This window comes from Saccoglossus kowalevskii, chromosome 12 (assembly GCF_978046115.1).
Source record: "Saccoglossus kowalevskii chromosome 12, keSacKowa6.1, whole genome shotgun sequence".
Taxonomy (NCBI): Eukaryota; Metazoa; Hemichordata; class Enteropneusta; family Harrimaniidae; genus Saccoglossus; species Saccoglossus kowalevskii.
Window position 1 is genome coordinate 24802861 of NC_140652.1, and position 16493 is coordinate 24819353.

At 36.3% G+C, this 16493-nt stretch overlaps 1 protein-coding gene across 2 annotated transcripts in view; it reads left to right on the top strand.

Annotated features, from left to right (window-relative positions):
• The first annotated feature begins 1113 nt into the window (after window positions 1–1113).
• Window positions 1114–16493, top strand: part of LOC100370904 (serine palmitoyltransferase 2-like) — a 35025-nt gene continuing 19645 nt past the window's right edge. Inside the window, exon 1 of one of the 2 annotated variants that reach the window (XM_085506529.1) lies at window positions 1114–1226. The gene's annotated coding sequence lies outside the window, so the exon portion shown is untranslated. Of the gene's footprint in view, window positions 1227–15433; window positions 15560–16493 lie in introns of those variants that run through there. The other variant, XM_085506530.1, reaches the window with a different exon arrangement.

A 16493-nucleotide genomic window follows, 5' to 3' on the forward strand; every position in this document is an offset into this window, starting at 1 on the left:
CATCGCATCTCCACATCGCATCACATCGCATCGCATCGCATCGCATCGCATCGCATCACATCGCATCGCATCGCATCGCATCTCCACATCACATCACATGATGTGCTGTAATAAGATTAAGGTGCCGTATGTCGTATCGTTAACAAAACAAATCCAGATTCTTTTCTAAATTTCGCTATTATGTAGGTATTTTAACAAGTTTCGGGTAAAAATGTTATAAATGACGTAATTGTATTAGGTAGAACTTGTTATCATTGAATCCAGTCGTGATTTGTTTGTGGTTGCCCCGCTTACAGAAACGGGTTGTCATCGCTAGAGGGCGTGATTTAAAAAAAAAAAACGGTGTTTGTCGGATATGTAGTAGTAACCCATTGAGCCCAAAAATCAATATGTGACATCTTTTATATAATATCTCCACGAAGTTTTTCCATAATTAAATTAACAAATGGGGACAATAACCGGTCACTGGTAGCATAGTGGTTGTCGCCTCAGACTCATAATCGGTAGACCCAGGTTTACAGGCTGTAAATCCTACCTAAGGCTGAACACCAATAGGGTCGGTACCTACCCTGGATGAGTGTGCCACAGACTAAATGGGAAGGTCAATGTACTGTATATGAGGAATTATACCTAGACCAAACATGGCCAAATTGTTTCCGGCCTGTATTAGTGACAGGGCAATATGTAAAATTACAGAATTACCCCACGAAGACAGCTCTGAAGTCCTTCCAAGAGCTAAAAGATTTGCAGCCGCTACTACTCAGGCTCATAGATTATTTTCAGGAAAGTGTTCAGAATTTTCCCTTTTTATGTAACTGTTTATAGAAGTACATTTGTATTGTCTACTCCATAAACATATTTTTGCAATTGCGGTGTCATTTTACAAATGAAACTAGCACGAATTCGTGTTTGGTCAAGCGACGTGTTGGTTTTGAAAAATTTCTCGGAGAAAAAAATAAATAGAAAAACGAGTTGGTTCAGCCATGGTAACACGAACTGACGAGTTGACTCCCTTCATGCTGAAAGTAACATTAAAATACATACTTACTGCAGACGCTTTCAGACGCTAGCGGTGGCTTGTTAAATGCTTTCGTTTATTTTTTTATGGTTTGTGTACAGTAGAAAGTGCCCGGATGCTATCTCGTACGATCTGTACACTGAAGATCTACACGCCCTCAAAATCACCAGAAGAGGACCCATTATTGGAATTGAAAGCCATTCTGAATGTAAGTACATTGTTACTTAAATAAGGCCACGATCAAAGAACTGTCGCTTACGCAAATTACACGTTTATGAATCACTGCAGGATTGCATTCATACTTGAACTTGTACTCGACAAGAGACGACCTTCATGTTTTATAGAAGTGTTCATTTACATTTGGAAACAGGTATGTATTTATACGCGTATGTGACCAGCACATTGAATATAAAAAGCTGTTTTTGTGACGGACGAAATAACCCTACCGGCAATAAAAATGAAAAACTACAATGAATGAAACCAAGAGCTATGTAACTACAGCTAGAAACTGGCAGTAGATTATTCGTTCCGAGGATTACCCCAACTCTATTTAATGTATTCAGAGAGGACGATGTAATATGGGCCTAGACATCTGATGATAAATAGCCCAATGTAGTGATTATATAAATTAAATCTCGTCTACCAAAAACTACCCACGTTAAATGAAAAAAATAATGGAGAATGCTTTCTCGTTTGCAATTTACCGACAACCGACGCTTCAGTCTCGGCGCTACAGCTGGCCAATGCCGGCCCGGCGTGGTACACCACGGTCATCACAAAAAACAACAACATCACAGTAATTTCTTATTACTGGCAATTTCGTGAGAATTATTTGACTGTCGGCATCGCCGTGGGTGTGATATCGCCATTGTTTATAATTGATTTCCTAATATTCGCCTACAATCTGATGTGCCCTAGCAGCCAATGTTTTCGCTATGCGCATGCGTCGACTACGCCCGAAGTAGGTCTAAAACATCACTGCACCCAGGGTATTATCACCCTTGCAGCTGTATTTACAAATTTCGTCAGGTCATTTTAACAATTTTTTTTTTGTATAGGTTTGTTGAAACAATCTTTTTAGGGGGTTAGTTTAGCTTGTTTCTGTATATTGTGACCAACATAACCTTGACATGAGCCACAGAACTACTAGCTCTTTAATCTGTTAGAAATTATGACCTTCATTCCTGAAATAGTTCAGTCAGAGGAATTGATTTACAAGGTAGAATAAAAACATTCCAAATGAGTTTAGAACTGTTTTGTTGTTGGATTATAATATTGGTTTTCTGGATATCCTAGTTACTGTTTTATTTTTTTGTGCACATTTTGGGAAATTGTAGGTCAATGTACTGTATATGATTTACTTATCATTTGCATTGATGTTGTCCGTTATTTAAAGTGAAAAGTGTAATGTACTGGCTTTGATGTTTGCCAGAATCCATAATTACATAATTAACAAATAGATAATTTACCAATTTAAATGTAATTCAGATCATTTGGATGATATTGATAAAATATAATTTGTTGCTCATTTATTTTTTCCTTTGTGATTGTTGAATGTATGATGTAAATTGGGTATTTCCTTCGAATAAATGTGATTTAGACATCATCTCAGTATATGCAAATAACATTAACAATTATTTTAATAATTTAAAACGAGAATGTACATAAGATTTTAACATTAATTTAATTTAATTTTACTTTATTTAAGTTAATGTAATATATCTTGAAATTAAAAAAAATATTAAGGTTTAGATTTTCATCTAAATACAATGCTGTGAAAACTTGAACAGGTGATAAACACTTGTGTGTATACTAGTAAAAAAAGAACGTTTACAGAATATATAAAATATATAACAAAAAAGCTATAACAAAGGAAAAAAAAAATAAATGACTATTTATATATAAATATAAAGTTGGCTTGCTGTAGACAAATGCTGTAGGCAAATATTAGTTCTATAAACCAATAAATCCAACAATTATATGGGGGGGGGGGGTGTTGCACAGCCCACGTTCATAGTTTGTGTAAACAAACAATGTATATACACATGTTGTCCTTATAGCTTGCTTGCCACCATTTTGTATTTGTATTACCAATCTGTAAATATATTTTGCGATTACAAAAAGAGTATATTGCATTTATACAACCATTCTATAAATATATACTGTGATTACAAAAACAGTATATTGCATTTATACAACCATTCTATAAATATATACTGTGATTACAAAAACAGTATATTGCATTTATACAACCATTCTATAAATATATACTGTGATTACAAAAAGAGTGTATTGCATTTTTACGTAGTTACTACTGATCTTTAAGTAAATACTGTGATTACAAAAAGAGTATATTGCATTTATACCACCAATCTATGAATAAATACTGCAATTACAAAAAGAGTGTATTGCATTTATACTTCCAATCTACGAATAAATACTACAATTACAAAAAGAGTGTATTGCATTTATACTTCCAATCTATAAATATATACTGCAATTACAAAAAGAGTGTATTGCATTTATACTTCCAATCTATGAATAAATACTACAATTACAAAAAGAGTGTATTGCATTTATACTTCCAATCTATTAATATATACTGTGATAACAAAAAGAATATACAGCATTTATACTACCATCTATAAATATATACTGTGATTACAAAAAGAGTATATTGCATTTATACTTCCAATCTATAAATATATACTGCAATTACAAAAAGAGTATATTGCATTTATACTACCAATCTATGAATAAATACTGCAACTACAAAAAGAGTGTATTGCATTTATACTTCCAATCTACGAATAAATACTGCAATTACAGAAAGAGTGTATTGCATTTATACTACCATCTATAAATATATACTGTGATTACAAAAAGAGTATATTGCATTTATACTACCAATCTATGAATAAATACTGCAACTACAAAAAGAGTATATTGCATTTATACTTCCTATCTACGAATAAATACTGCAATTACAGAAAGAGTGTATTGCATTTATATTACAAATCTATAAATATATACTGTGATTACAAGAAGAGTGTATTGCATTTATACTTCCAATCTATAAATATATACTGTGATAACCAAAAGAATATACAGCATTTATATTACAATCTATAAATATATACTGTGATTACAAAAAAGAGTGTATTTCATTTATACTTCCAATCTATAAATATATACATGTACTGCAATTACAAAAAGAGTATATTGCATTTATACTGCCATCTATAAATATATACTGCAATTACAAAAAGAGTATATTGCATTTATAATACCATCTATAAATATATACTGCAATTACAAAAAGAGTATATGGCATTTATACTACCATCTATAAATATATACTGCAATTACAAAAAAAGTATATTGCATTTATAATACCATCTATAAATATATACTGCAATTACAAAAAGAGTATATGGCATTTATACTACCATCTATAAATATATACTGCAATTACAAAAAGAGTATATGGCATTTATACTACCATCTATAAATATATACTGTGATTACAAAAAAGAGTGTATTTCATTTATACTTCCAATCTATAAATATATACATGTACTGCAATTACAAAAAGAGTATATTGCATTTATACTGCCATCTATAAATATATACTGCAATTACAAAAAGAGTATATTGCATTTATAATACCATCTATAAATATATACTGCAATTACAAAAAGAGTATATGGCATTTATACTACCATCTATAAATATATACTGCAATTACAAAAAAAGTATATTGCATTTATAATACCATCTATAAATATATACTGCAATTACAAAAAGAGTATATGGCATTTATACTACCATCTATAAATATATACTGCAATTACAAAAAGAGTATATGGCATTTATACTACCATCTATAAATATATACTGCAATTACAAAAAAAGTATATTGCATTTATAATACCATCTATAAATATATACTGCAATTACAAAAAGAGTGTATTTCATTTATACTTCCAATCTTCAAATATATACTGCAATTACAAAAAGAGTATATTTCATTTATACTACCATCTATAAATATATACTGCAATAACAAAAAGAGTATATTGCATTTATACTACCAATTTATAAATAGTGCTTTTATTGTGATTTTTCATTAAATGTCTCTTTCACTTCTTCTAAAATTCTGACAGAAAAAATGAATAAAAAAAAGCAATATTTTTTTAACTTAACCAGATAACTAGAAGCATGGTTTATTTTTTGGGGGATCATAACTACAGGCATTCATTTGCAGCAACCTCCATGCAAAAAAGCAAGCCATATTAGTTAGTTAGAACTGTGAGACTAAATAAAATTGTTTTATCTATGCAACCTCTAAATGAAAAAAATAATAACCAGTGTTGAATAGAACATTTATTTTTTTCTAGTGAACATTGTAAGACAACTCAAAAAAAAGCAAATTCATTGGTGATTGCATCAATCGAGAACCTGTAAATTTTATTAAAACTTTAAAAGTGGTGCATTTCACAACAAGTTAGTGGAGGTAAATTTCAAATTCAACATGCACATTGTGCATGCAGGGAAAAAAAATTTCAATTTCAATCCCTGGGCAACTACGTGTCAGCATGGAATTCTTTATCATCATTAATTTGCTGGAGCATTCGATTGACAAGCCTGGAGTGACGTCACATCATCATCATGTAACCAAACCAAATCAAATACATCTGTAGCTTGATTTATATACTGTATCAAGTATTCGTGACTTAAGTACGTTAGTATTGGCATACATGTACCTTCGATAAAGCCCTCCAACAACATTTCAGGCCGATTCACTAGTAAATCGTAGGTTTTTCAAAAATGTCACGATCATAGATAGCTATTAGTTTATATAACTGCACTGAATCATAACCCCAAAAATCGTATTATTTAACTTGAGAAATTGAAGGGAAAAATATTTATCAAATAGCAGATTATACAGAAATCATTCATTCTGTAATTTGTGTTCTGTAAATTAATTTATCTTTGCTTGGAATTAATTTTCGCTGTTTTCGCTGAAGGAATGTTTCAGTGAAAATAAAATCCAGTGCATATACCTATATTTTACATTCAACTCATCAAAAATCAGTGAAAATAAATTCCATACAAAATACCCAAAAAGTCTTTTCAGCGAAAATTAATTCGAGCTAAAATAAAGCATTTTACAGTACCATTCCTCAGGCTGTCCACCACCTGTTGCAGAACGTTAGATCAATCTGGTGGCCACTATCGAAGTGTACAATGATGACAATAACAGACAGATGCTCGATCAATTGGTTTTAAATGCTATGAAAGACCATCATTTGGTAATGGTGTTTTTACATTTATCATGATAACCTTTCGTGACCGATCGTGCTATTTATTAAACACCTGTTTGTACTTTACAATGTACAGGTCAAGCACTTGATGATCGTAACATTTCTAATCAGTATAAAACTGCCTTTGATAAACTGCATTTTTTACGGCCTGAAAATGACGACTTTCATACTGGCATTCATGTATTCGGACATCTGCACCAATAGCTGAAATATTCTTAGACCAATCACTTTCAAACTTCACATGTACTTCATACATTGTGGGTTACATACAGTTTAAGTATCAATTTTCATTGTACCACTGGTATCCAATTATCCAATTATCTGAATAGTGGCCATTTGAGAGCTAAAAAAATTTAAAATCCAATGTTTCTATTTTCAGGAACCAGTTCATATCAAACATTATACATATAATTGACAGATGATTTTCAATTTTATTGAAGTGTTAAGACAGTGTATAAAGTAAATACAGAAAGCCTGGTCATATAAACAAAGAACAGTTTGTTTACCATAACTCTTACATATTGACAAAAATGTATTCACAAACTTATAATTTTTTTATTTCTGACATCAAGTTTACTGTAACTATGGTATTTAGAGTTGTAAGTTGCCAGAAGATGGATCAGTTTTCAATCTTGTAACAGAGAAATATGCAGGTGTTAGCTGTACACAGTTCGTAGGCAGATTTGTTTTTTGTTTCTTTGTTGTATTTTCCTTTTAACAAAATAGGCTGTTTTCAAGCAAAATAAGCAAAATTCACTACGTTCAATTACCCATCATAGACTCCGGTCAGTTAAAATGACTATTTTGAACTGTAGGCATTATTCAGCGATTCTGCCAATGACTGAGAGATAGAATCTAGGTCAGGGAGATCTTTTTCCTTACGTCACGAACCACATGACCAAGGCCATATGACGCCATTACGGCTGGATATTCGCTCTCCTTCTCCGCATCGACGGAGATGAAGTTTAGCGGCTCTGCCTGCATAGCCTTCCTTTTCCTTTCTGGGTTTCTGGCTTGGGTTGTTGCCGCGGTGCGATAACCGACATTGTAGCTGGTAGGATAAGTTTTTCTTGTCATTTTTACCCTTGTGTCGATTTCCTCTTTGTGTGTAGCATTTTTCACAACAAAGTAACAAAAAAACCCGGCAACAACATAACTTAATCACTTGTTAGTTTCATTGCGTCACCTTTTCCAACTGTATTTCGCTTCCCTCATGCATGTCGTGTTCATTTTATGCTTGATCAATGTATTTATAAATTGATAGATGTCGCCGCTGTTTTTTGTCTCCTCGTTTTTCAAGACGACTGTGCAGTGGTTATAATAAGAATTTACCAGCATAGAACCCGCATCCGAAATGCTATTTTTTGCCGTGGCTGCATGCAGGTTTCAGGGTTTTGCCTTGAAGCCGTGTGTTTTCACTGGAGTTCTGAGGCCTGAGATGTTTTTTCAGAGCCATGCAAATCGCTGAGACTGACTGCGTCGCTCGTATTTTCACAACAAGGTCGCTCATCTAGTTGAAGTGAATTGCGTGTTTGGCGTGAGTGGGAAGTCCTCGCGCTCGGCTACCGGTACTTTGTGTACTGAGACGTCGAGTAGGATGCCCGATTGTGGAGGTACCATTATTTTTCCGTTCCCCCCACTGATCGGATGGCATCCTCGCAGTCTGTGTTTTCAGGCGATGGTTTACTCGATTTTACTGGCCACAGCGAGGCTGTGCCCCTGGAGGTCTTTCTTCCTATGGACCCATTGCCGGTCTCTTTGTGGATCCGTCGAACAGTCGTACAGTCGAACACGCTCTCCCTCACATATTTAAGTTGAAAGGAGACAGTTCGCTTGTGTCAGATATAGCCGGTACCTCGGGCGGTCCCTCAGAGTCTTGCATCCGTAACGACTCTGTGAGCCATGCCGCTGGAGTGATGCGGAGTATCATCGATCCTAGTGATACGATGTGAATACCTCCACTCTTGATCCTAAGGCAACCACTTACTGGACTTTCAAGGTGGTGACATTCTGTTACAGGATACCACTGAAAGCTCCATCTCCCCCGTCAGTGTCTCCCCTATTGGGCGTTGCCAGGGGACTCCCGCAAGGCGGAAGCATTCAGACAGGAAGTAGACAGTTTGCTGGAAAAGGGCGCCATACACAGGGTAGATCAGCCGGCATTAAGTCCAGGCTTCTACTCAAATGTGTTCGTAGTACCAAATCTACAGGTGGCGGGCGTCCAGTTTCGCATAGAGATGCCTTCAGCATTCTTCTCTCCATCTATCGCTTCGACTGGCTAGCCCCACTAGACTTAAGCAGAGCCTACCGGCACATACCAATGCATCCGGCGAGTTGCCATCTCTTTCGAATTGCCCAGCTAGGCCAAGTATTTGAATCTCAGGTGCCCCCCTTCGGGTTATGCACAGCCCCCTACGTTGCACCAGAATGGATGGAACAGGTGGTGCTGCTGCGGTACACATCAATCCGTACCTAGACGACTGGTTATTACATAACTCAAACAAGGGTTATTAGCCAAGCAAGTAAGGCTAACACAGGATTTACTTCACCAGTTGGGCTCTTTAGTAAATCAGACAAGGCCCATCCCTACCCAACGCAACAGTTGGTGTCCTGGGCATGGTAAGCTTGGTATAGCTATTTCTAGCGTGTTGCTTAGCGCTAGACTGCCTAGCCGAACGCCTAGTCAGCGTACCCTCAGTGTCCCTCAAGAACTAATGCGGATCATCAGAATGATGACCTCGGCTCGAAGGGTGGTTCCCCATGCAGCATTACGCAGTCGCCCGGTACAAGGCTTGGTGCTACAACACCGAGCTCTCTTACTGGAATAAGATAGGCAGGTTTTGATCTCGAACCAAGTGAAGGAAGCCCTTCCCCTGTGTTTGTCACTGACCAACCTTGGACAGGGGGTTCCTCTGGACCCACTCGCCACAGCTATGACTCTGGCAACAGATTCCCCCTCCAAGGTTGGGGAGTGCATCTATTGGACGAACAACCCCAAGGTGTATGCCCTGCATTAGTTTCAGGAACGCCATATCAACCGGCTCGAACTGAAAGCAGTGCACTTAGCACTACCACACTTTCTACCCGTAGTTCGAGACCACAGAGTCCTGCTTCGCACAGGCAACACAGCAGTGGTCTTCTTCAAGAAGGAGGGGGGGATGCGTTCCTCATCGTTGTCAGTCTTAGCGGAGCAAAATTCTTCTTTGGTGCCTGGAATACAATGTGGAGCTAACCACACACCACCTTTCAGGGTCAAGGAACAGTCTGGAAGACACCCTTTCAGGGCGGCTCTGTCTCCAGAACACAGAGTGGCTGATACCCCTGGGGTGCCTAGCACATGTCTTTGTCTTACGACCCAGGCAAGCAGGATAGGCCAGCCTCCCCGACTTCCATCACCAGGTGGATTACTGCGACTGTATTAGAGGTCTATAATACTGTAACTTCCTCAACACAGAGCTTGCAGAGACACCAAGTACGAGAGCATGTGGTCTGTGAGATTGCTAACTCACTCGTGCTAGCGTCAGGCGCGCCTCCCCCTCCCTCGAGCACATACTGAGGGTAGGCTTCTGGAGAACACAGAACGTCTTTATCAACTACTACCTAAGAGACACCCAATCCATTGAGGAGGGTCCCTTTAGGTTGGGTTCTGTCGTAGCGGGTCAGACTTTGATTGCTGACCCAGCCCGAATGACCACAAGGGTCCCTGCGCATAGGCGATAAGTCAGTCTCGACATTTTTGTGGACAGACTTCCCTACCATCAGCAATCCCTGGAAGCTAGCACGTCCCGCTTTTCAATCTATGCCCTCATGCAGAACTGTTTCAGTCTTTACTTCGAAAGCATAATACCCCCTGAATTGGGTTTGGGTCTAGCTTTCTCAAGCACACTGAACCCTGTCACCGTAGCAGCATTTATGGCTTCTTGCTGCGGGAACAGCACAGGCAAGGTAAGACATCGCCCTCTTTGGGTCTTAACTAAGGTGTTGAGTGATTGTTGTAGAGTGTATCATCTCGGACTGGGAAAAGACTTTCATAATTTTTCTGTTTGCCGGAAAGCCCGCCACCTATCGGCGTCTGACTCTGCCTACAGTTCAAAATAGTCATTTTGACAGGCCGGAGTCTATGATGGGTAATTGAACGTAGTGAATTTAGGCAAAAGGTTCTCCGAACCCGCCTATTCACATAGTTCATACCCAGCATAGGGTCCCTCCCAACCACCCCACTCTTTCCGTAGCATTGGTCTAAGTTCTCGATGCGGAGAGAAAGGAGCCAGAGTGCATATCCAGCCGTAATGGTGCCACCACATAGCCTCGGTCACGTGCTTTGTGACGTATGGGAAAGAGTATCTTGGGGTCATGGGGCTCCCCCTGACCTTGATTCTATCTCTCCGTCATTGGCAGAATTGCTGATTAATGCCTACAGATCAAAATAGTCATTTTGACTGACCAGAGTCTATGGTGGGTATGAACTATGTGAATAGGCGGGTTCGGAGAATCCTCTGCCTAACTTCCTGGTATTCTATATAACTTAGTTCTGCGCTATGAGATTAGTGTTGAGGTTGCGTGATGTTAACATCATTAGGAAATGTTGAATGATGTTCATCATAGATCATTACTTCAGCTATTCCCATATAGAAAGTGTCACCATGCGATTCAGGACAACAAAAATCAGTGTGGTGTTGCCATTTTTAGTTTAGTTTCTGGTATAAAACTGAATTTATCAATTAGCTAATTTGCATACTAATTAACTCTTTAGTATGGTAATATATGTTTATATTAATATTTAAGTAAATTTGCATACTGTAAAATGACTAATTTTCACTGGGTTTTAATTAATTTCACTGATTTACCATTTCAGGCATATTCAGTGGGTTTTAAATTCACGGTTTTATCATTTAGATAATGTGTTCCATGCTAAATTTTACATATTCACTAGGTTTTAATTTAGCGCATTTTCCAGTCAGCGAAATAAGCAAAATTAAATAATAAAATTAACCACTTTACAGTAGTCAATATTTAACAATTTGTTGAAATCAATATACCTTTTATTGAAAGTCCTGTATCCGGGTGTAAAGTTTGTACATCCTGGTATAAAAGTTGCACATCCTGGTATGAAGGTCACACCTTCTGGTATACAGGTTATATTATCAATAAAAATGTCACAATTACATACGTTGTGAAATGAAAGCAGATTCCATTGAAATGCTGGGTCACCTTCAGAGGTCATGCATCAGTCCTGTTGTAGGTGATTGTAATATTAATACAAGCAAATCATATCTCAGGATGGGAAAATTATAAAGGTGACGGGTATGTAAGCTTTGTAATGATGGAATCAACTAACCACTTGAGAAGTAAATTCTATTCAGCACTGACCAATAAAATAGTGGAAAGTGGTGGAGAACATAGATTTTTCTCAGGAGGAATTAATTTCAAATTTAATTTTCTCTTCAGTGATGCTTTATGGGCAATCAATAAGGATTTGGGAAATAATACACCAAACGAAAATCCGAAACTTTCTCACCCACCTATGGGAATTCATGTATGAATTAATGCTTCTTATAGATTGTTTTTTCTTTTTCTTTTCTTTTCTTGTTGTTGTTGACTTGTATGTTACTTTTTACGCCGTTTCAAAGGCTAATAAAATTATTATTATAAAAATTATTATCTCCAGTAACCATCAAGATACTTTGTTCCATATCAGTGTCACTAAATTTGAATCTACTGCACCAGTGATCATTGCTTTTTATTTTGTGCTCATTGTTTTTAAAACTGATTCGGGAAAATGATTTTTGCGATTCATACTGTATATGCATCAATTATTCACTGCTTTTTAATTTTTCTATTTTTCTGAGAAGTAAAATTTGCTTAATTAAATTCGTGAAACATAAAATAAAGATACAACTCATTGATTACCTGCAAAGTTCTTAAACATAAAAAAACGGTTAAATTGCTCAAAACATCGAAATGTTGAAGTTAAATGCCAATAAAAATAAATCATTTGACAGTATTTCTGTGCATGCACATCTGACTGGCCTCAACCAATCGAGTTTAAGCTTCACACATACATCATCATTTATTTGTTTCATGATCAGATTCAAGATGGCCAAATGGCGGCCGTGTTAGTGCCAAAATCAACGTTTCTGTGGTTGCAGAACTAAATCTTGGTCATGTAAAGATGTATTTTGTCCAAACTTAGTACATACATGTACCTTAATCATTATGTCTTGATGCTCATTTTTTGCAGATTTGTTTCAAAATGGCTGACTGGTGGCCATTTTCTTCAAATTAAGGCTGTCATATTTTATACAGTTACCCCTCTCTAAGTCTAAGATCATATTCAGACTGGTTCATTTCATGACCTATTCAATGTATTTTCAAAATACATGTGTGAAATAAAACAAGGTTTTAAATTTATAAATTATCAGTAGATCTTTTGAATAGTATTTGTGTAGAAAAAAAGTTTGTGATAATCACAGACTCCTTCACTAGCTCAATTAAATGTCCACAGCTAAAAACAATTTTTGGTTTTCTCAGTGTCGTAAATAAAGAGGCTTGCAGTAATTTAAAAATAACTCAAGGTCTTTCTGAATAAATACGGTTGAAAAATATTAAAATTTTTTTATATAAACATCAGCCCTCACTCCAAGTTCATGAACAATTTTGGAAGTGTTTCTTAGAACTTCCAATGGTGGCCTTCAGACAGTTCCATTCTGGGAAACAATCTCGTCAACGCCAAATTCAAACTGAACAATAGCAGTGAGGCTGTCTACACTTGAAGCAGTAGTAAAACATGTATTACCGGTACTTCAGATATAGCTACCACTTGTGACATTTTTTCTATAAACATCAGCCCTCACTCCAACTTCATGAACAATTTTGGAAGTGTTTCTTAGAACTTCCAATGGTGGCCTTCAGACAGTCCCATTCTGGGAAACAATCTCGTCAATGCCAAATTCAAACTGAACAATAGCAGTGAGGCTGTCTACACTTGAAGCAATAGTAAAACATGTATTACCGGTACTTCAGATATAGCTACCACTTGTGACATTTTTTCTATAAACATCAGCCCTCACTCCAACTTCATGAACAATTTTGGAAGTGTTTCTTAGAACTTCCAATGGTGGCCTTCAGACAGTTCCATTCTGGGAAACAATCTCGTCAACGCCAAATTCAAACTGAACAATAGCAGTGAGGCTGTCTACACTTGAAGCAATAGTAAAACATGTATTACCGGTACTTCAGATATAGCTACCACTTGTGACATTTTTTCTATAAATATCAGCCCTCACTCCAAGTTCATGAACAATTTTGGAAGTGTTTCTTAGAACTTCCAATGGTGGCCTTCAGACAGTTCCATTCTGGGAAACAATCTCGTCAACGCCAAATTCAAACTGAACAATAGCAGTGAGGCTGTCTACACTTGAAGCTACCACTTGTGAAATTATTCTACAGAGATTACGTAGAATTTCTGTTGAATTTTAATGGAGTTTTGATCACTATTGGATTTTTATGAGATTGAATATAATATGTATAAAAAAATTCATTTCCAAAAGAAATTGTATGAAAATTTGCACAACTTTTGTAAATATTAATAAAAATCTATTCAATTCTGTAGAATTCAATAGATATTTGTTAGGTCATTTTGTAAGGAACATCTTGTCATTTTCATCTAGTTCTAAAAACTGTACCACTAATAACTAAGCTAAGTTTATGTTATTTTATACTTTGAATCAATACCATTTAGCTAATATAAAGCATGTTGAAATAGCTTCCTGTAAAATCTGTATTAGAAACCGCTGCATCTATTAAAATGTACAATGCAATAATGGATGCGGCATCTACTAGAGCGTCTACACATATGAGAAATGATGACTTGCATGGTGTTGTTCCGTTCGAACATTCCTCCCTCTACAACCCCGTGTGGTAACTCCATTCATAACCGTGTATGTCACGTTTACCAACCAATAGAAAGCTTTGTTACAATGACTGCCAAAAAGTGCTTGGAGCTTTTCATTTTCGATGTCTTCGGCTTCATTTCTGCCGATATATGTTGCAGTGACATCATGAGCTTTGAGGTATAACACCTACTGTATAACAGCGGTGACAACAATATTACCACACTCGATGGTCACAAGTACGATAAAGCATAATAGCATAATGATTTACCATTTCCAGTGCGATTAAAAACGAACACATCAAACTCGGAACTAAGTAGCTTGAATAGCTTTGGTCTGAATATATGTGAGTTGCATGATGTATGGATATCGTCGCTGTATTGTCTCGACATCCAAGTCAACATAGCTTCCACTGTACCTAGTGATATTTATTCTCGGGGCAGGTATTTTCACTGCCTGGCAATCATCATGGTGAAAACAAAGAATACTCTCAGAAAACAGTACTTTGGGATGGTTGTTGACACTCCCCTGAACAGTGTAACAAGATTACCCCTACATATGCAACATACTTAAATTAAGTTTGTGCTGTTTTCTTGATTTTAGCTATTTTCACAGGCTTTTCGACCGGCGTTTCGCAGAAGCTTGCGCAGAGCCCTTAGAAATACATGATAGAGTGGTGCGCGTCTTTAATAGGAGTGTCTTGTGGCGAGGAATTTGATGGCTTGGCCAAGCGCTTTGATGAAAGAAGCAATATGATTGGCTGTTGGTAAACTGATTCTAAACTGTGAGGGCATTGTTACATACACATAGTCCTAATGAAGTGCTTCACTGGAACATTCACCTTGAAAATTCAAGATGGGTTCTCAATTATTCAAAAAGAATGGGTGCGACTTCTATCAGAGATGCGGCTTCTAATACAGATTTTACGGTACTTGTCTTTTTAACAAATTTGAATCAATACATGATTTACAATGTAAGCTAAAACAATCTCATTGTGAGAATATACTTTAATTTAAATTAAATTAATTTGAATAATCAAAATAGCAGAAAAGCTAGCAAAAAGATATGATATGGTTAACATTATTTCATCACCCCATGGTTTGATCAGGAGAATCAATGTAGTGCTTCACCCCCCTATCTTCGTTTTGGTTTAGCCCACTTTCACAAACACAGAGTGGGTGTGAAACAGAGGCTGACCAGATACTAGTATTGTAAATGATCACATATTCAGCCAGCCTTTGTTTTACACTGCCTTTGTTATGCTGCATTTGTCATCTTAGATGCAATCAGATCACATCATCTATTGGACTCGCATTTACCAGGTACTGTTTTGATTTTTCACTTTCAATAATTTACTACATTTCTTTAAATCAGTAGACGGTAATGAATTTGAAGCAAAACAATTAAAATTCCGTAATTTGGTCTATGCTATGGTTAAGGACTGGGATTGAGACTGACTATTGACTGTCTTTCAGTTAGCTCATTGAGGTCATTACTATTTATGAGGTTACTAGTACTGTAAAGTGGTTAATTATTCACTGGGTTTTAATTTAGCTTATTTCAGTGACTGGAAAATGGGCTAAATTGAAACCCAGTGAATATGTAAAATTTAGCATAGAACACATTATCTAAATGATAAAACCATGAATTTAAAACCCACTGAATATGCCTGAAATGGTAAATCGGCGAAATTTAAACCCAGTGAAAATTAGTCATTTTATAGTATTTGTACACAGGGAAGTAATATCCCTAACTCCATGAGCGAATACTCGGCATAATTCTTGTGATAATCTATTATTAGAAGTCTTTCCATAATTTAGTGTGAAATAACAGCCCAAAATGCCAGCAAAAAAAAAAAGATTCATGCATGTGTCGCATTCAGCATAAACAAAGAAAAGTGCTACAATGTGACATATGATGTATGTATGTATGTATGTATGTATAAAATGCATTTCCCAAATAAGGAAGGTCATGATGTATGGGTTTTGACATGTGGCTTAATTCTTTTGTTTATGTTGTCATATGAATTATTTATTAATATAAAGTCATTTTTGTGTTGTATATATTTTTTGACCTATTAGACAGGCTCTGATGGAATGGAATAAATGATTGGATGTTCTGTTATTTCCAAATGCTAATTCCAAATATGGAACGATTATTTACGTAAGCGTCTGCTATTAATAAAAACAAAACATGGCAGCCCCAGGGTTTGACCGGACCATACGCAAACAAATTCAGACCAATGTACATTCTGCG